We start from the raw sequence: 20,944 nt of genomic DNA, 5'->3' as shown, positions 1-20,944 counted from the left end.
TTTAATTGAAATGAACAGGAGGGACTACAGCATTCTGATCCTAATTTATTATATTGTATTAAAGGGAATGCATACTTTTATACTGTATTTTTTCTTTTTTTTTTCATTTGGTTTTGAGAAATCTTATTTTGTTTCTTTTAAAACATTTAAAGTGTAAGTAATGGGACAAAATCAAATGTTACATTTATTTTTTGTCCATTGAGGGACATAGGAAGTCTTTAAAGGGCTACTCCATTTTTATGGGGAAAAAAATAGAAAATTAAAAAAAATAATATTAATATAGCATATACAAATGCAACACAAGTCATATTGTAATTGAATGTTATTAAACATTGCCTTTCTTTTTCAATCTGCTGCTCTGTAATTTTCTGTGCAATGCAATATGGCTACCTGGAGGTGTTCTGTACACAGAATGTCCCCCAAAAACATAAATTTCCTGCTTGTGTGATTGGCTCACTGATTTTCCCAGAAGTCAACACTAAGATACAAGTCAGATTTTTGGCATCCCCTGTAACAAGAATGTCATTTTTGATAGGATACTTCCAACAGGAAATAACGTCTAAAGGGATGCAGACCCTGACACTTTCCTCATTAGATCGGTATGTTTGTTATGGTATAAAAATGTGAGTCACATTGATTTGGGAGAGACCAGCCCTATATACAGTGGGTACGGAAAGTATTCAGACCCCCTTAAATTTTTCACTCTTTGTTATATTGCAGCCATTTGCTAAAATCATTTAGGTTCATTCTTCTTCCTCATGAATGTACACGCAGCTCCCCATATTGACAGAAAAACACAGAATTGTTGACATTGTTGTAAATTTATTAAAAAAGAAAAACTGAAATATCACATGGTCCTAAGTATTCAGACCCTTTGCTGTGACACTCATATATTTAACTCAGGTTCTTTCCATTTCTTCTGATCATCCTTGAGATGGTTCTACACCTTCATTTGAGTCCAGCTGTGTTTGATTATACTGATTGGACTTGATTAGGAAAGCCACACACCTGTCTATATAAGACCTTCCAGATCGCAATGCATGTCAGAGCAAATGAGAATCATGAGGTCAAAGGAACTGCCTGAAGAGCTCAGAGACAGAATTGTGGCAAGGCACAGATCTGGCCAAGGTTACAAAAAGATTTCTGCTGCACTTAAGGTTCCTAAGAGCACAGTGGCCTCCATAATCCTCAAATGGAAGACGTTTGGGATGACCAGAACCCTTCCTAGAGCTGGCCGTTCGGCCAAACTGAGCTATCGGGGGAGAAGAGCCTTGGTGAGAGAGGTAAAGAAGAACCCAAAGATCACTTTGGCTGAGCTCCAGAGATGCAGTCAGGAGATGGGAGAAAGTTGTAGAAAGTCAACCATCACTGCAGCCCTCCACCAGTTGGGGCTTTATGGCAGAGTGGCCCGACGGAAGCCTCTCCTCAGTGTAAGACACATGAAAGCCCGCATGGAGTTTGCTAAAAAACACCTGAAGGACTCCAAGATGGTGAGAAATAAGATTCTCTGGTCTGATGAGACCAAAATAGAACTTTTTGGCCTTAATTCTAAGCGGTATGTGTGGAGAAAACCAGGCACTGCTCATCACCTGTCCAATACAGTCCCAACAGTGAAGCATGGTGGTGGCAGCATCATGCTGTGGGGGTGTTTTTCAGCTGCAGGGACAGGACGACTGGTTGCAATCGAGGGAAAGATGAATGCGGCCAAGTACAGGGATATCCTGGACAAAACACTTCTCCAGAGTGCTCTGGACCTCAGACTGGGCCGAAGGTTTACCTTCCAACAAGACAATGACCCTAAGCACACAGCTAAAATAACGAAGGAGTGGCTTCACAACAACTCCTTGACTGTTCTTGAATGGCCCAGCCAGAGCCCTGACTTAAACCCAATTGAGCATCTCTGGAGAGACCTAAAAATGTCTGTCCACCAACGTTTACCATCCAACCTGATAGAACTGGAGAGGATCTGCAAGGAGGAATGGCAGAGGATCCCCAAATCCAGGTGTGAAAGACTTGTTGCATCTTTCCCAAAAAGACTCCTGGCTGTATTAGATCAAAAGGGAGCTTCTACTAAATACTGAGCAAAGGGTCTGAATACTTAGGACCATGTGATATTTCCGTTTTTCTTTTTTAATAAATCTGCAACAATGTCAACAATTCTGTGTTTTTCTGTCAGTATGGGGTGCTATGTGTACATTCATGAGGAAGAAGAATGAACTTAAATGATTTTAGCAAATGGCTGCAATATAACAAAGAGTGAAAAATTTAAGGGGGTCTGAATACTTTCCGTACCCACTGTATATGCACAGTATCTCAGTGAGTACACCCCTCACATTTTTGTAAATAATTTATTATATCTTTTCATGTGACAACACAGAAGAAATGACACTTTGCTACAATATAAAAAGTAGTGAGTATACAGCTTGTATAACAGTGTAAACTTGCTGTCCCCTCAAAATAACTCAACACACAGCCTAATATTAATGTCTAAATTGCTGGGAACAAAAGTGAGTATACCCCTAAGTCAAAATGTCGAAATTGGGCCCAATTAGCCATTTTCCCATCCCGGTGTCATGTGACTCGTTAGTGTTACAAGATCTCAGGTGTGAATAGGGATAAGTTGTGTTAAATTTGGTGTAATTGCTCTCACTCTCTCGTACTGGTCACTGGAAGTTCAACATGGCACTTCATGGCAAAGAACTCTCTGAGGATCTGAACAAAAAGAATTGTTGCTCTACATCAAGATGGCCTAGGCCAGTGATGGTGAACCTTGGCACCCCAGATGTTTTGGAACTACATTTCCTATGATGCTCGTGCACTCTGCATTGTAGTTGAGCATCATGGGAAATGTAGTTCCAAAACATCTGGGGTGCCAAGGTTCGCCATCACTGGCCTAGGCTATAAGAAGATTGCCAAGACCCTGAAACTGAGCTGCAGCACTGTGGCCAAGACCATACAGTGGTTTAACAGGCCAGGTTCCACTCAGAACATTCCTCGCCATAATCAACCAAAGAGTTTGAGTGCACGTGCTCAGCGTCATATACAGAGGTTTTCTTTGGGAAATAGACGTATGAGTGCTGCCAGCATTGCTGCAGAGGTTGAAGGGGTGGGAGGTCAACCTGTCAGTGCTCAGACCATATGCCGCACACTGCATCAAATTGGTCTGCATGACTGTCGTCCCAGAAGGAAGTCTCCTCTAAAGATGATGCACAAGAAAGCCTGCAAACAGTTTGCTGAAGACAAGCAGACTAAGGACATGGATTACTGGAACCATGTCCTGTGGTCTGATGAAACTAAGGTAAACAGATTTGGTTCAGATGGTGTCAAGCATGTGTGGCAGCAACCAGGTGAGGAGTACAAAGACAAGTGTGTCTTGCCTACAGTCAAGCATTAGTGGTGGTAGTGTCATGGTCTGGGGCTTCATGAGTGTTGCCGGTGTACTGCCGAAATTTCCAACTTGCCAAACCCGCGTCACTTCCGGTCAGAGATCTCGGCAAGTTGCCGCTACTGCTCATGCACAACCGGCAAGGCTTGTTCACAGAGAACATGCATGAGAGTTGGAGTTCTCGGGAAAAGAATGCAATTACCTACTGCGCATGCGCGAACGGCAATGCCCGTTCACAGAGAACTCCAACGCCCGTGCATGAGAGTTGGAATTCTCAGCAGGACGATTCAAAACTACTGCACATGCGCCCGCGGACAGTGCCTGACAGCTGGAGCTTTTGGCAAATAAAAATCCATGCACAGTGCTATCCCCCCACAGTAACGTGTACGTGTGAGCGTCCCTATGCGCTTTTTGAATGGGCAGAGACACAGCCAGGAGTTAGCAGAGCTAAGCCTGAAAGGGGATGCTGGAATTTATAGTTCCTCAAAAAAAAAAAAATTGTGAAGCTGAGCCTGCAAGTACATGCTGGGATTTATAGTTCTTCTACAAAAAAAAAAAACACAATTGTGAATGGCGCAGAGACACAGGCAGGATGTAACGGAGCCTGAAAGGACATGCTGGGATTTATAGTTCCTCTCAAAATAAAAAAACACAATTTTGATCAGCATTGAGACACAGGCTGCATTATGGGAGACAGGCTGGATGACGGTGGGGAACACAGGCTGCATGATGGGGGACAGGCTGGATGACAGTGGGGACACTGGCTGCGTGATGGGGGACACAGGCTGGATGACGGCCAGGAACACAGGCTGCGTTATGGGGGACACAGGTTGTGTGATGGGTGACAGGCTGGATGACAGCGGGGAACACAGGCTGCGTTATGGGGGACACAGGCTGCGTGATGGGGGACAGGCTGGATGACACAGGCTGCGTTATGGGGGACACAGGCTGCGTGATGGGGGACAGGCTGGATGACGGCGGGGACACAGGCTGCGTGATGGGGGACACAGGCTGGATGATGGCGGGGAACACAGGCTGCATTATGGTGGACACAGGCTGCGTGATGGGGGACAGGCTGGATGACGACGGGGACACAGGCTGCGTGATGGGGGACACAGGCTGGATGACGGCGGGGACACGGGCTGCGTGATGGGGAACAGGCTGGATGGCGGCGGGGACACGGGCTGCGTAATGGGGGGCAGGCTGGATGACAGCAGGGGACACAGGCTGGATGACAGCAGGGGACACGGGCTGAATGACGGCGGGGGACACAGGCTGAATGACGGCAGGGACACAGGCTGAATGACAGTGGGGACACAGGCTGCATGACGGCGGGACACACCCCTTGCATGCTGAATGGTTAGCGGCTGTAGCATGAAGATAGGGGACCTGTCTGTGGGGGGTAAGAATAAGCGGTTAGAGGAGTGGGGGGGCTACTATAGGTGCAGTCACGGTAGGCAAACTTTAAGGGGCCACAGCTTGGACCCTGAATGAGTCCAGGGTCCCAAATTTGGCACAGAGATAGGGGAGGTCTACCTCTGGGGGCCTCTAGTATCCCTGTACCAAATTTGGTGCCCCTAGCCCCCGGGGTTAGGTCAGCTTGGTGCAGTATGGCAAGCTTGGAGTGGGCACAGTTGCAGGGACACAGCTCATGCCCCAAACATGCCTGGGGTTTCCAAATTTGTCACGGAGGTAGGGGAAGTTTAACATTACCATCCCAAAAATGTTGGGGTCATTAGCCCAAAATGTCTTTGTCAAATTTTTATGGGGTCACTCAGGAGCATATGGCCGCCAGTCAGTACCACAAAGTGGGGATTGCTGGGTACCATATTATTCACCGTAGTCTTAGCTATCTGTAAAGTGGGGCTTTGCATTACCTATGTTCTGCAGTATTAGTCCAAAGTCGATCCCCATGCCAGCCCATGTAAAAATTAAGCATTGGACACAAAAATGTTTTGTGGCTCCTAGAAGTCCTCTAGTATTTGTTTGCCAAATATGGTGCCCTTAACCCCCCTGGTTTGGGTACCGCAGCGCCCTAAATTTAAAGTAGCTTCACCCGCTATGTTAAACTTTGGCACAGTCGTAGTCTGGACATTTGAGGGACTGCAGCTTGAGCCCCAAAAGAGTATGGGGGCCATATTTGGCACGGAGGTAGGAGAGGTCTTCCTTTACCAAATATTTTGGAGTCGCTAGCCCAAAATTTCCTGATGGTGTTTCTTAGCATCCCAGATGTTTTGAAACTACATTTCCCATGATGCTCAACTACACTGCAGAGTACATGGGCATCATGGGAAATATAGTTCCAAAACATCTGGGGTACCAAGGTTTGCCAGCACTGCTATAGTATCTCTGAGCCAAGTTTGAGGCCCCTAGCCACCAGGGTTTAGGTACCACCAGGCCCATTATTTAAGTCAGCTTGGTTCTGTGTGGCAATCATCGAGTGGGCACAGTTGCAGGGCCCCAGCTCGGGCACCAAACAAGTCCAGGGGCCCATATTTGGCACAGAGGTAGGGGAGATCTTCCTTTACCACTCTTAAATATTGGAGCAGCTAGCCTGAAATTTTCTGGTCAACTTTTTTAGGGGCCCCTTGGGAGTGTGTGGCCCTCGGGCAGTCCCGTGGAGCAGGGACTGCTGGGTACTATATTAATCTCCATATTCTTAGCTATCCAATGGTACCTGCAGAGCAGGGCTCACTGTTACCTATGTTCTGCAGTATTCGAGCAATGTCGACCCCCATGCCAGTCCTCGTAAATATTAGGCATCGGCCACAAAAAAAAATGTGTGTGGCCCCCTGGGGGTCATCTAGTATCCCTGTACCAAGTTTGGTGCCCGTAACCATCGTGATTCGGGTGCCACAGGGCCCTAAATTTATGGTAGATTGGCCTGCTATGTTAATCTATGGCTTGGTAACGGTTGGGAATTTGAGGGGCCACAGCTCGGGCCCCAGAATAGACCAGGCTCCCACAGCTTGGGCCCCTTGACATGTTTGGGGCCCAAGCTGTGGCCCCTCAAAATTTCTTACTGTGCCATATATTAACATAGGCTAGGCCTAGGCCCTGTGGTAGCAGAACGATGTTGCCCAGGGGCACCAAATTAGTTAAAGGCTTATTAGAGAACTCCCAGGGGCCACAAAAGTTTTTTGTGGCCAATTCCTAATTTTCATGGGGACCTGCATGGGGTTGGAATTTGCCCGACCACCGCAGGACACAGGAACTGCAGGGCACCGCTCTGCAAATACTGTTAAATAGCTAAGAGTCCAGAGATTCCTGCAGTACTCACCAATCCCCGCTCTGCAGTAGTGCCCGAGGGCCACACACTCCCAAGGGGCCCCCTAAAAAGTTGACCATAAAATTTCAGGTTAGCGACCCCAAAATTGTAGAATAGTATAGGAAGACCTTTCCTACCTCTGTGCCAAATGTGGGCCCCTGGACTCATTCAGGCCAGATCTGTGGCCCCTCAAATTCCCGATCGCGGCTGCACCATAGTTTAACATAGCAGGCCAGGCTAGCTTAAATGTAGGGCACCAAGTTTGGCACAGGGATACTATATGATCCCCAGGGGCCCTCATACATTTGTTTGGGGCCAATGCTTCATTTTCACAGGGACCTGCATTGGGGTAGACTTTAGCTGACCACCGCAGAATAGGGATTCCTGTGGTATCCAGCACTCCCTGCTGTGCTGCGTGGCCCGGGCCACATACTCTCAAGGGGCTCTAGAAAAAATTGACCAGGAAACTTTGGGCTAACAAACCCCAAAAAGTTTGGGGTGGTAAGGGAAGGCCTCCCCTACTTCTGTGCCAAATATGGGCCCCCCGGACTCATTTGGGGTCCAAGCTGTAGCCCCTCAAATTTCCAGACTACGATCCTGCCATAGATTAACAAAGCAGGCCAAGCTACTAGCAACTACTACTAGCTACTAACTACTGTAAGGCCCAAACCACGGGGGTTCAGGGCACCATACTTGGCAAACTTATACTAGAGGACCTCCAGTAACCACGCAAAATCTTTGGCCAAATACTGCAGAACATGGGTAATACAAAGCCCCGCTTCACGGGTACTATCGGATAGCTAAGACTATGGGGATTAACTACTTACCCAATGACGGCTACAGCGCAGTCAGCTTATTCTGGGAGGGCATACAGGGATGTCCTCCCAGAATAGCGCTTCCCGCGGATTGTGGTAAAGGGCCAACGACAGGGGCCCTTTACTACGTGACCGCTTCACCCAATGACTGACCGATCATTTGTCAACAAGCTGGTGCATGTCCAGTTCAACTCTATCCTCGCATGCCGATCAGCACCACCCCTGCCTCATCCATGCCCACCTGTGCCTCATTCATGCCCAGCTGTGCCTCATGCATGCCTACCTGTGCCTCATTCATCGCTATGCGTGCCTCATGAGTGCTCATTTGTGCCTCATCTGTGCAACATCAGTGTGTCCCTCATCATGCAGCCTTTGTCCCCGACAATGCAGCCTGTGTCCCGCATCATGCAGCCTGTGTCCCCCATCATGCAGCCTGTGTCCCCCATCATGCAGCCTGTGTCCACCATCATGCAGCCTGTGTCCCCCATCACTCAGCCTGTGTCCCCGCCGTCATCCAGCCTGTGTCCCCCATCATGCAGCCTGTGTCCCTGCAGTCATCCAGCCTGTCCCCCGTCATGCAGCCTGTGTCCCCGTCGTCAGCCAGCCTGTCCCCCTTTAGGAAGCCTGTGTCCCCGCCATCATCCATCCTGTCCCCATCACGCAGCCTGTGTCCCCCATAATGCAGCCTGTGTTCCCCACCATCATCCAGCCTGTGTCCCCCATCATGCAGCCTGTGTCCCTGCCGCCATCCAGCCTGTCCCCCATCACGCAGCCTGTGTCCCCCATCACCCAGCCTGTGTTCCCCGCCATCATCCAGCCTGTGTCCCCATCACGTAGCCAGTGTCCCCGTCGTCATCCAGCCTGTCCCCCATCACGCAGCCTGTGTCCCCCATCACGCAGCCTGTGTTCCCCACCGTCATCCAGCCTGTCCCCCATCACGCAGCCAGTGTCCCCGCCGTCATCCAGCCTGTCCCCCATAACGCAGCCTGTGTTCCCCGCCATCATCCAGTCTGTCCCCCATCACGCAGCCTGTGTCTCTGCGCTGTTCACATTTGTGTTTTTTTTTTTTGAGAGGAACTATAAATCCCAGCATGCACTTTCAGGCTCAGCTTTACAATTGTGTTTTTTTTTCTGTAGAAGAACTATAAATCCCAGCATGTCCTTTCAGGCTCAGCTACATCCTGCCTGTGTCTCTGCGCTGTTCACAATTGTGTTTTTTTTTGAGAGGAACTATAAATCCCAGCATGTACTTTCAGGCTCAGCTTCACAATTTTTTTTGAGGAACTATAAATCCCAGCATTCCATTTCAGACTTAGCTCTGCTAACTCCTGGATTTGTCTCTGCCCATTCAAATAGCACATAGGGATGCTCACAATGGTACACGTTACTGTGGGGGGATAGCACTGTGCACAGGTTTTTTATTTGCCAAAAGCTCCAACTGTCAGGCACTGTCCGCGGGCGCATGCGCAGTAGTATTGAATCGTCCTGCCGAGAATTCCAACTGAAGTTCTCTGTGAACGGGCATTGCCGTTCGCGCATGCGCAGTAGGTAATTGCCTTCTGCTGCTGAGAACTCCAACTCTCATGCACGGAGTTGGCATGCACAGTAACGGCAACTTGCCGAGATCTCCGACCGGAAGTGATGCGGTTTGGAGATTTCCACAAGTTGCAAAGTTCGGCAGTACACCAGCACTGGGGAGCTACTATTTTATTGAGGGAACCATGAATGCCAACATGTACTGTGACATACTGAAGCAGAGCATGAACCCCTCCCTTCGGAGACTGGGCCGCAGGGCAGTATTCCAACATGATAACGACCCCAAACACACCTCCAAGACGACTACTGCCTTGATAAAGAAGCTGAGGGTAAAGGTGATGTACTGGTTAAGCATGTCTCCAGACCTAAACCTTCCAGCATCTGTGGGGCATCCTCAAACAGAAGGTAGGAGCGCAAGGTCCCTAACATCCACCAGCTCCATGATGTCCTCGTGGAGGAGTGGAAGAGGACTCCAGTGGCAACCTTTAAAGCTCTGATGAACTCCTTGCCCAATAGGGTTAAGGCAATGCTGGAAAATAATGGTGACCATACAAAATATTAAAACTTTAGGCCCAATTTGGGTATTTTGACTTAGGGGTGTACTCACTTTTGTTGCCAGCGTTTTAGACATTAATTGCTGTGTGTTGAGTTATTTTGAGGGGACAGCAAATATGCACTGTTATACAAGCTGTACAATCACTACTTTACATTGTAGCAAAGTGTAATTTCTTCAGTGTTGTCACATGAAAAGATATATTAAAATATTTACAAAAATGTGAGCGGTGTACTCACTTTTGTGACATACTGTATACAGACAAAGAGAAAGGGGAAGAAAGGGTGATCTTTACCCCACAATAGATGGGCTTTTAAATGGTAACTCCCAAATAAAATGTAGTAGCCATACAAATACCTTATTTAAAAATGTACAAAAATATATTTATTAAACATCCAAAATCATATACATAACCTTACTGCAGACAGGGCCGTAGAAAGACATAGGGCCAATATAAACATTGCGCAAACAACAACTTCAGTAGTGTATGATGGATATGAGTACAAAATATGCCAACATGTTTCGTTGTGTGAATATTCTGCTTCTTCAGGGCTTTTGTTGTCCACCTATTCTTCACAGATGTCTAATATATTCATATAGAGAAAGAAAGCATAAACTTCTAAAGAATACACCATACACGCAAGTAAGAATAAAATAATTACAATAAACTAACCCGTCCAATATATACATGGGGTGTTACTCATTAGATCCCTGATTCTGCAGCAGCTGGTTGATAATTATGAAACCCCTCCCATTAGACTCACTTAGCACACGGGGCACAGAGGAACAAACAGTGATTTCTTCAGAATAACAAAAGGTATGAATCGGCAACAAAGTTTGTTAAAATCCTTGTAATGTACATAGATCACCCAGAGGGGATTTACAGAGTTACACTTTAAAGTATAACTAAAGGCAAAACTTTTTTTTTTAGTTTTGGATAGAGTGGAGAGGGATTAGAATACCTGTCAGGTTTTATAGCTGTATGTGCCCCCGCTAAGGAGATTCTCCCTCTCTATTTGTCCTGTTTACCATTATCATTGAAAGTGAAAGTAAAAGTAAAAGAAAATTCCACATTTTGGGTTGTCCCCAGAAAAGTAATAGAGGGGAAATGTTTAAATGGGAACATTAATTCTAGTGACCTGGGGTTCCCAAAGGAATTACTTTACTTTTCAGGAATTTCCTGTAATTTTCTGTTTTGGCTATGGGACAGGAAGTGAAGGGAAATCTCTGCAATGGGACACAGATGGCAAAAGAAAATCTTACAGGGGTTATGACCATCTCTTACTTACAAAATTAAAAAAAAAGTTTTGCCTTTAGTTCTACTATAACTGTCAAGTTCTATTGCCACCTACAGGGGGGATTGTAAATGGGCAAATTGTAGGGCAGCCCAGGGAAACCCATTTTGATAGTGTACTAGCAGGAGGGATAACTTTCTCACCTCTTCTAGGAAAAGTCTCTTATTTTTAGCTAGCATTTTTTTTCTTTAATCAAGATTTTTTTGTACATACATTTTGAACTGGTCTCTACATGACAGCTTTCTGGATTGGCCTTTGTAAAACCTAACTTTGGAGTGTCATACCCAGATCCCATTGGACTGGACATTACAAGGCTGGGTTCAGCACAAGGTACCTTCCAGATCTTCCAGGTCCACAGCGGCTGCCATTGCCTCAGCACTTGCCCTATATCTGAAAGCTCACTTTGTGAGTTGGCCAGTTGGACTGAGTCTGGGATCCACATCATTATTTGGACCACTGAGCACTTTCAAATTTTCCACTTTCTGTTGGTTTTACCGAGGGAATGGATTAATGCTGAGAGATTCAGTGCTGACTTCATCTGCTGGCTGGAGTGTTGCATGCTCTCTTTCCAGCCATACAACGTTGAGGAAACATCTCCCCCCCTCCTACTTGCAAGAGCTACGTGGAACTGGCCATCTAGCCCTACATAGAGATGTAAAATTTCTGAAAATTTTGAAGCTCAGAAAAAAACATTTTTTTTCCGTTTTTTAGGGAAAAAAACAGAATTTTTTGGAAAAATTGAAAAAAATGCTACATTAGCACTTTTTTGTCTTTTTAAGATTGAAAGTCATTCTGTTACTTTAGGAACATAAAATATGACTATAGACAAATTGACTTGGCTTAAAATTATCACAACTAGCATATTAAAAATATAGTGTAGCCAAACAATTATCACAAACAGAATTTACTTTTTTATAATATTTATTTGTAACAAAGGGAACAACAATCTCCTGAACTGCTTACCAGTTTATGTGAAACAGCCACAAAGCCTCCACAAAACAATTTTCAAAACCAAAAGTAACAATTTTTCATATTTTCTCTCCACAGTATTAAATAAAAATAAAAACCCCATTCTCATAAAAAGAATTGAAGTTGGGGGAAGTGTTAAGAAGAGAGTGGGACTAAAGCCCCGTACACACGTAGCGATTGTCGGCCGTAAATATTCGGCCGCCGAACGATCGGCCGATTATCGGCTTGTTAGTATGATGCTTCCGACAACCGACAGCGACTTTTCGGCCGAACAGAATCGGGTGTGCAGGCATTAAAATTTTTGTTGGCCAACACCAGAACGGCCGATTGTTCGCCAGTCAGTACAGAATTCGGCCGACAAACAGCCGATTAGCAAGACTGGGCATGCTCAGAAAAGAAAAAACACACGGAAAGTTAACCATCACATGACATCACTACTGCAGTCGGCTGTTGTTGGCTGACAAAATTCATGTGCAGTCTTTTGCAGTTTTCAGCCGACAGGACAGCACCGGACAAAAGACGGCCGATCGTTCGGCCGACATTCGGTACGTGTGTACGGGGCTTAAGTTTCAATGGACATTTAGTGCCAGTTCACATTTATGCGATGCAGGAACACTGCCAATATACTGCGTGTTCCCACATTGCATCCGCAGCACAGGCAGTTCACACTGCCATATGTGATACGCTGGGGGTGTCAATTCAAAGTCAACGACACCCCCAGATCAGATCGCAAATCGCAGTGCGATCTGAGAGTTCACACAGAATCGGATCGCACTAGTGTGAACCACCATGCGGTCCTATTCTGCTGCGGACCAAAAAAGGGTCCTGTGCGTGTTTAGTGCGATTGCGGTGTGAATTCAGTCATACAAACTGTATGGCTGAATTTGCACCGCACAGACATCGCATGTAATTTTAGTAGCAGTGCGCTCCGAATTACATGCGATCTCTGTGATCCCAGGAATGTGAACCGGCACTAAATCAGAATCATTTTCTGAGCTGAAATTGTCAGTATCCGTCTCTGCTTCTGCAGCTACCCTTTTTTGTCCGTCATCACAATTAGGAACTTCTAAAAACTGAAGGTTTGCCCGGATCGAAACAAGCTTCTCTACCCTTTCACATGTCAGTTTATTTCTTGACTAATGGGCCATACACACTATAAGATTTTCTGAAGACTTTTTCCTTTAGACTTACCAAAACCATATCATATGATGTCAAACCTAAACACTTTCAATTTGTATGCAATCTGGCAGACCCTTGCACTACATAGAAAAGGTAAATCTGAAGGAAATCTAACCACAAAAGTTGGATAGTGTGTATCCAGCTTTAGTTAGTGTTTCCAAACATTCTTTCACATGCTGCAGAAGATGGAGGTATCTGGAGAAGGCAAGAAGCAATAGGAGTCAGAGGCTGTGTTGTGCAAAGACCTTGCCACCGTGTTGCAGGAGGAATATGTTTGGCAGAATCCCAGATTGCATTCCTGGACCAAATCCCTGAAGATGTTCTATATTATATTCTGCAACATTTGAAAGTACCTTCCCAACATCAAGTCCTAAATGTGATGCTTGTTTTGTGATCACTGAGGGAAGAACCAGATTACAGTACTGGTAATTTATTTACACAAAAGTTTATAAAGATAAACTAATGTAGCTAAATTGGTTCAGTTTTCTGGATTCAGAATCAGATAAATGTAAACTATACTTTCAGGTCCTTTTTGTTGCTCTGTATTTTCTTCCAATGCTTTTGAGGCCTAGTAAAGAGGACAGAACAAACCAAACACACCCACTAACATGCAAAAGCAAAACTGAAACCTTTTTCTTGTTACAATAGCAGCGCAGCGCAACACCTCCTAAAGGAAGAAATGCATACTGTTCTTGCATTGGAGGGTTCAGTTTGTTACCTAGGACTTGCTTGTCCTCACTCAGTGCACAGAAATTGGAATAATCTGATATCATAAATTTTTTTAAGAAATGATTTGGAAAACATTTGAACACCCTGTCTTAAAATATTTTATTCATCATGTTAAAAATAAAATATTTCACAATTTTTTTTTCTTTTTTAAATTTTTTGGAAAAAAACAAAATAGCCGTTTTTTTTTTTTTCTGGGCCTTCACATCTCTAGCCCTACACCTGCTACCAGCAGTTGAGTTTCTGAGTAACTGAGGCCTTGCCTTATACCCTTAACTATGTTGCCTTACTTTCTTACAGTTGCAACAAGTCTTATTCTAATCAAGTGGGGGCAGTCCTATTGTCCTGGGTGCCCTCAGCTTACACTCCACTTGTTGATGAGGCACTGCTTATAAGAAAGCATACAGAGACAGTTGATTTCTGCAGCCTGGAATCTTCATGCCCAGTACTCCAAGAGTATGCGTCTTTGAAGTCTTTCTTTATTTTCTTAGCTGTGGCCACCCCCCCTGTGCTGTCTAAGGAGGTTTTAACTATGATTATGCATGATAACATAGCCAAAATTCCTATCGCTCCCAAAATAAAAGAGTCTGGCTCAACTCTTATTGATTCATGCTAACCATGCTACGTCCTTAGGTGGTAAGTGGTTAAAAATGGTTTGTCCCTTCTGTGCATCTGGCAGTGTCCCATCATAACAAAGCACCCACCGGTCCAGTGAAGGATACACCTGTCTTCAAGTGGTTAGAGGCCCTCTCTAGAGCTCTAGACCTTGATCTGTAAAACTATCATGGGTGTCGTGGCAGAGCCTGACGTGTAGAAGGATCTCTCACCGGATGAAGAGCCTGGATTTATGTGCGATCTCAGGACGGGGATGCTGACAGGATACTTAGACGGACACAGGTTCACCAGAGGCGCGGAGTCTAAGTGCTAGCCAGTATTCACCAGGGCCCCTGATGGTGGGGATGGATTTGGCTGCGTGCTAACACCAGGTCGCAGTCCTCCGAATTCCCTAGCCAGGCCAAGAGCGGGTCCAGGTCCAGTGGGCAGCAGATAATCAAGGTCAGAGGCAAGCCAGGTCAGACGATCAGGAACAGCAGGTAAATTCAGGTACAGGAGACAGGAGAGCTGAAGATCACACAGCAAAGATTCAGTGTGACCACTGCCCTTAAATAGGCCATTTGGCGCCAATGGTGATTGTGCGCACGTTTGCGCGAACAGGAGGACGCTAAGGTATCCTCTAACTATTCAATGCGCCTCTGCGTAGGCGCATGCGCATAGGCGCTCGCCGGTTTGCATCGCCAGTGCGCCTGCGCATAATAGCGAATCCCTGACAAAAACTCTAACTCCCTGGTCTAAGGTTTTTAGAAAAAATATGATTACTATTGAGGTTGATCCCTGGATCATAGAATATTAAGAAGCAATGGCTTTAGTTTAGAGCAGACAGTCACCAGCTCTCTGCTCACAGAGCTCTGAGAGCCGAGCGATCAGCGGTCTTTGATCACTCGGTTCTCAGTCTAAGGCTCCATGTACACGGGACATGTAAAACGTGCTGCAAAGCTAGTTCTGACGCCGGGAAAAAGCAGCTGTTAAACGTGCTTTCAGTAGCTTTTTCCATTGGCGTTATTGCACGTTTGGCCACGTTGCTTTTAGGAGACCCCGCCCCCTCGTGTCACAGATGACATGAGGGGGCGGGGTCTCCTGATGACGTCACCGGGCGGCCACGCCCACAATGGCTATATAACAAGCTGCAGAGACCGGAGAACGGCATAATCACCAGAGACATCGTCTGAGGAGGACCGGAGGAAGAAGAAGAGCCGAGGGCAAAAGAGCAGAAGAGCGGACAGCAAAAGAGCAGAAGGCCAGAAGAGCGGAGAGGGAGAAGACCAGAGCGGAGAAGACCGGATGAAGAGTTTTAATAAACTTTCCAAAACGTCTCCTGTCGTTATTTACATACACTGCCTTTTATGGGGAGAATGGGTAGGGGTACAGTGTACCCCATACCCATTCACATAGGGGGGGGGTCCGGGATCTGGGGGGCCACCCTTGTTAAAGGGGGCTTCCAGATACCGAGAAGCCCCCTGCCCGCAGACCCCCACAACCACCGGCCAGGGTTGTGGGGATGAGGCCCTTGTCCTCATCAACATGGGGGAAAGGTGCTTTGGGGTGGGGGGTACAGAGCTCCCCCTGCCCAAAAAGCACCAACACCCCCCCATGTTGAGGGCATGTGGCCTGGTATGGTCCAGGGGGGGGTGTCCGCTCGCTCGTCCCCTCCCCCTTCCTGCCCAACCGGGCTGCATGCTCGGATAAGGGTCTGGTATGGATTTTGGGGGGACCCCACGCCACTTTTTCGGCATGGGGCTACACTCAAATTCTATACCAGACCCGAAGCACCTGGTTTAGAACCTGGGGGGGAACCCCACGCCGTTTTATTGGCGTGGAGTTCCCCCCTCAAGATTCTCACAGCGCAAGTCGCGCTGCAAGTCGGATCATCCTGATCCGATTTGCGGTGCGCCTTCCATTCAAATCAATAGGCTCCCATAGGGAACCATTGATTTTGAATGGAAGAAACGCCGGGAAACACACGTTCGAACGGAAATAATTGCGTTCCAAAAAACGTCCCTGAACTCAACTGCCTGCAAATGGCTGTAAACGACCCTGTGTACATGGACAGATAAGATAACATGTAGATGGGTTCAGGGGCTTCTGAAAAAAAACGCCCAACTGCTCCTAAACGGCCATTTACAACGTCCCGTGTATATGGAGCCTTAGAGGCGGACTGATGCTGCATCCACCTAGGTAAGTATGATTTTAAAAAAAGCCAAACTTCTCTTTTAAAGTGCTGGACTGTGGAACCCACATCTAAGAAGCACCTAGAGCACCCATCTTCCTCAGCCAAAGAAGCCTCGGTCTAGGAAGGCTAATCTTTACTGGAGGTCAAGAAGAATCCTTTTTGTTACTTCTGAGCCTCAAAATACAAGCCAAAGCTAAGCTTAGGCCTCCCGCAAGTCCTGGAACTTCAAGTATGCCAAACCTTCAGATAATTGTTCCTCAACATTTGGACAGCTGACATCTCAGATGTGCGAATGGTGGTTTCCAGGTGCCACAAGCAAGAGTTTTACTCCCAGCCCCCTCTTCGGTTTATCAATTTTAAACTTCCTGTGTAAAGCCTTGTTCACACCAGAATGCAGTGCGGGAAATACGCTTTCCGTGTGCATCTCCTGCACCGTGTTCAAAGCTATCTTCAGTGGGTGTCAATGTACAATGTTAACAACACCCCAAACACAGGTCGCACACGCACTCTGTTTGCCTGCATTGGATCACATGGTACAGAAGTACCATGCCGTCCAATTGCAGTGCATTTCCAAAAAGTAGTGCTTGCTTCTGTGCGATTCCTAGTGTGAACCGGCCCTAACTGCACAAATTACCAGGTCTCCAGGTAGCCCTAGCGGGTCTTCTGAACCAGGGCTTTTTCAAAGAGTGGAAAATATAACATTTTGTGGCAGCACACGTATGGGTAGGCTCCGCCTCCTCTCCTACCCTATAGGACCCCACTCCCATAAATCTTTGCTCCATACCAGGAGCAGTGTTCCTTTTTTGTCCTCCTCCTGCAAGAAGGAAGTCTTACCTTATAGGATATCTATCGGCTTCAGGCGACCTGGTGGCGTGTGGACCTTCCTGTTGTCGTATGCCTCCTGTTTTATGTCCAGCAATCTCGATATTTATCGGGTGGACCCGGGCAATATTGTCTTGATGCTGAAGATGCCGTAAATCCTGCATGAGAGGTGGGCTGCATTGTTGGCCAATACGTCCTTGCTATTAAGCGGATAGGCCCTGATGCATTGTCACACACGCATGTATTTATCCAGGCCTGAGACTGTTCGGCTTTCATCATGGTGGTAAAGTATAAAACTTTCTTTGGTCATTGTATTTCCTGTTTGTTTGCGGCTGGAGCGCTCCTGCGTTCCAGATCGCCGCTTAGGCTCCTCCCCCTGCTTCTCCGGACCTCCGATTGGTCGTCCAGGATGAGGCTTGGCTCTGGCTTCGTTCGCGCATGCGCGCGTACCGCTCCCGATCTCCTATGACGCTATTGCGTCGATGGGGGCGTGGCTTTGCGGCTCCCGGGAGATTTAAGCAGCTGTCAAAGCTGTTTTCAGTGGGATGTCTGCGGGCGTTGCGGTGGCTTCCCCGTGCTGTCTTTCTGCTCCTTAGCGGTGAGTCATGCTTTGAACCAGTGGCTATTGGGGGTTGGGGGGGATGGTGTGGAGATGAAAGTTAGTACATGTATGCTTACTTTCTTCCTGTTGCAGGCTGTTGTCCGGGCTGGATCTGTCATTGGCAGTAAGTTCTCTTCGAGTCCAAATTTCAGCCATTTCGGCTTTTACTGGGACTGCATGGGCTAAACACTCTCTGGTTCGCCAGTTCTTCAGAGGTGCTACCAGGCTAAGACCTAGAAAACCCAGGTTTCCTAAGTGGGATCTTCCTACGGTTTTGGATTTTCTTCCCTCAGTCACCTTGAATCAGGAGGATCCATTCTCCCTAAAAATATCTCAATGAAGACTGCCTTTCTAGTGTCTATTACATCAGCCAAACGGGTTTCCGAACTCAGTGCCTTGGGCTACAAGGAAACATTACTTACGTTTTTTCCTGACCGGGTAGTATTGGTTTCCGATGCTTGGCTCCAATCCAAAGGTAACGTCGGTCTTCCATGTCAACCAGGAGATTGTCCTGCCTACGTTCAAATCTCAGAATGAAAATTCTATCCATCCTTTGGATGTGGGGGAAACTTTACGGCTATATCTGGAGACCACGGCTCCTTTTCGACAGTCAGACCATCTTTTTGTCCTCATCCACGGGAAAAACAAAGGCAAACAAGCTTCCTCAAGATCTATAGCGAGTTGGATAGTTCAGACCATCCAGTGGGCATATAGAGCCAATGGACTGGCTCCTCCAGAGGTGGTGACGGTTCATTCCACTAGAGGGATCTCTACGTCGTGGGCAGCTTCTCTTCATGTAGCTCCTGACGTGATTTGCAGAGCGGCTTCTTGGTCATCAATCAATACCTTCATGTCGCATTACTGTGTTTAACTGGCTTCTTTGTCTTCGGTCAATTTTGGTTTAAAAGTTTTGTCTGTTGACGGTGCAAATTAAACCTATTTTCTGTTAAACCAGCAGTTACCCGCCCGGGTGTGTATGGCAAGTTATTTCCCATACGTGTGCTGCCATGGAGTCTGTCAGGAAAACGGAAAATTTATATCAATACTTACCGTAATTTTCCTTTCCTGATGGACTCCATGGCAACAGGAGTCCCCTCCCATCTGCTGGAGTAGTCTATTTATGGAACACGGCTCCTGGTATGGAGCAAAGATTTATGGGAGTGGGGTCCTATAGGGTAGGAGAGGAGGCGGAGCCTACCCATACGTGTGCGGCCATGGAGTCATCAGGAAAGGACAATTACAGTAAGTATTGATATAAATTTTCAGTTTTTCTCACAGTTTTTGCACATTTCTCTCATAAAAATAGCATTCCGACGCCTGTCAAAAATGCATTCTAGATGTAGAGCTACCCAGCGGGGAGCAAGGTTCAGCGGGCATTATTGGGGACATTAGCGGTAGAGTGACCAGAGATCCAAAATCCAAGGCAGATATGACAAATCCAAAGTGCAGTCTCATAACCTCTAACGAGGATATAGTATGCAACTGGACAAAATTATGACGTTTGCTTGCCAATGCTAGAAGTCTGGCCAACAAGATGGGAGAACTGGAGCTGGTAATGCATGAGGAGGATTTCGATTTTGTGGGAATTTCACTTGGTTTGACAGCTCTCATGATTGGCTGGTGACCATTCTGGGGTATTCCCTTTTTCGCAGAGATAGGTAAGGTAAAAAAGGGGAGGGGTATGCCTGTTTATCAAGAACAATGTGCAAGTGAATATGAGGGAGGAGGTGCAATCTTTATGGGTAGAGCTTCAAAGGGAAGGTACTATGGGGAAAGTAATATTGGGCGTACGCTATAGGCCCCCCCCCCCCACACCTGAGGGAGGAGGGGAGGCAGATCTCTTATCACAGCTTGGAATGGCAACAAGGATGGTAAATGTCATTCTAATGGGAGATTTAATGGGGGATTTTATCCAGATATAGAGTGGGCAGAAGGAACTGCGCATTCATCTGTAGCACCCTCCTAGTGCCTAGTGAGAGAGTATAGTTTTTGGCTCTGTCTGCCTATCAGAGGAGCAGCAGGCAAATCTATATTGCTTTCTGTCTAGCAGAGAGCAGGATCTGTGAGTTAGGTCTGCTCAGTGTGCTCAGTATTTGATTCATTGAGACTGGAGAGTGTTTATCACTGGGCCAATAGGGAAGCATGCTGAACAGTGGGAGGAAACCTGACCAATGAGTACATAGGCTTTGATACAGTCCTGGTGATTGGCGGCTGACTGGCTGTCCCGGTGCATTCTGGGATACTGTATAAAAGCCAGGAGCACATGTGCTGCAGGGTCTTTGGCTGGTGAGCAGAGTCCTGGAGGGAGGGGAGCGGCTGCCTCCTCCTCTGTAGCAGTGGCACGTGGCATCAGGAGGTCGTCCTGAGGGCCAGAGGAACGGAGCTGAACCCAGAGGTCCAGGAAAGCTGACTGAGGGGGAGACACTGGAGACCCTAGAAAAACAGTATCGTGAGTACAGGGGATTGTGTCAAGGGGCCTGACCTGAGGGGGCCACCCCGGAGTAGGACAGTCAGAGGACGGGTGTCAGTGGTCGAGAAAGAGAATGCTAGGAAAGTGTCCTGAAGAGAATTTAGTTCATCAAGTCATCTGGATATCGACTTAACCCCAAATTCACCTAAGTGGCAGGGTGAATCAACAGCCTGGCTGTATCGAGAATTAGAAGTCCTCCATCTTGTGAATAATTAATTTGGAGTATCCCACTATTACCTTCTCCCATCCCTATTTAAAATAAAACACAAAAAACAGCTACATATCCCTGGACTGATCATTGACTGAGCATAGAAGCAAAGTGTTAAATTGTGAATGACAGTGTTGCTAACGGTAACCCAGAGTGTAATATCCAGCAGTCCTCAAGGGGGCAGTGCTACACGTCTAAGGCTCGCCATTTCCTAAATGTTTTGCAGGACAATTTCATGGGTCAGATGGTGAACGCACCAATGAGAAACGTTGCGTTACTAGACCTACTGATTACTAACAATACAGTCCTGATCACGGATGTGGAAATAC

The 20,944-nt window shown here is 46.8% G+C and overlaps 1 protein-coding gene across 1 annotated transcript in view; it reads left to right on the top strand.

Moving 5' to 3' along the window:
* Nucleotides 1-20,944, top strand: part of NABP2 (nucleic acid binding protein 2) — a 95,879-nt gene that overhangs the window by 17,038 nt on the left and 57,897 nt on the right. The window lies entirely within an intron of this gene.

Source organism: Pelophylax lessonae (genome assembly GCF_965119305.1).
Source record: "Pelophylax lessonae genome assembly, chromosome: 2".
Taxonomy (NCBI): Eukaryota; Metazoa; Chordata; class Amphibia; order Anura; family Ranidae; genus Pelophylax; species Pelophylax lessonae.
This window is presented reverse-complemented; position numbering and strand designations above follow the sequence as displayed.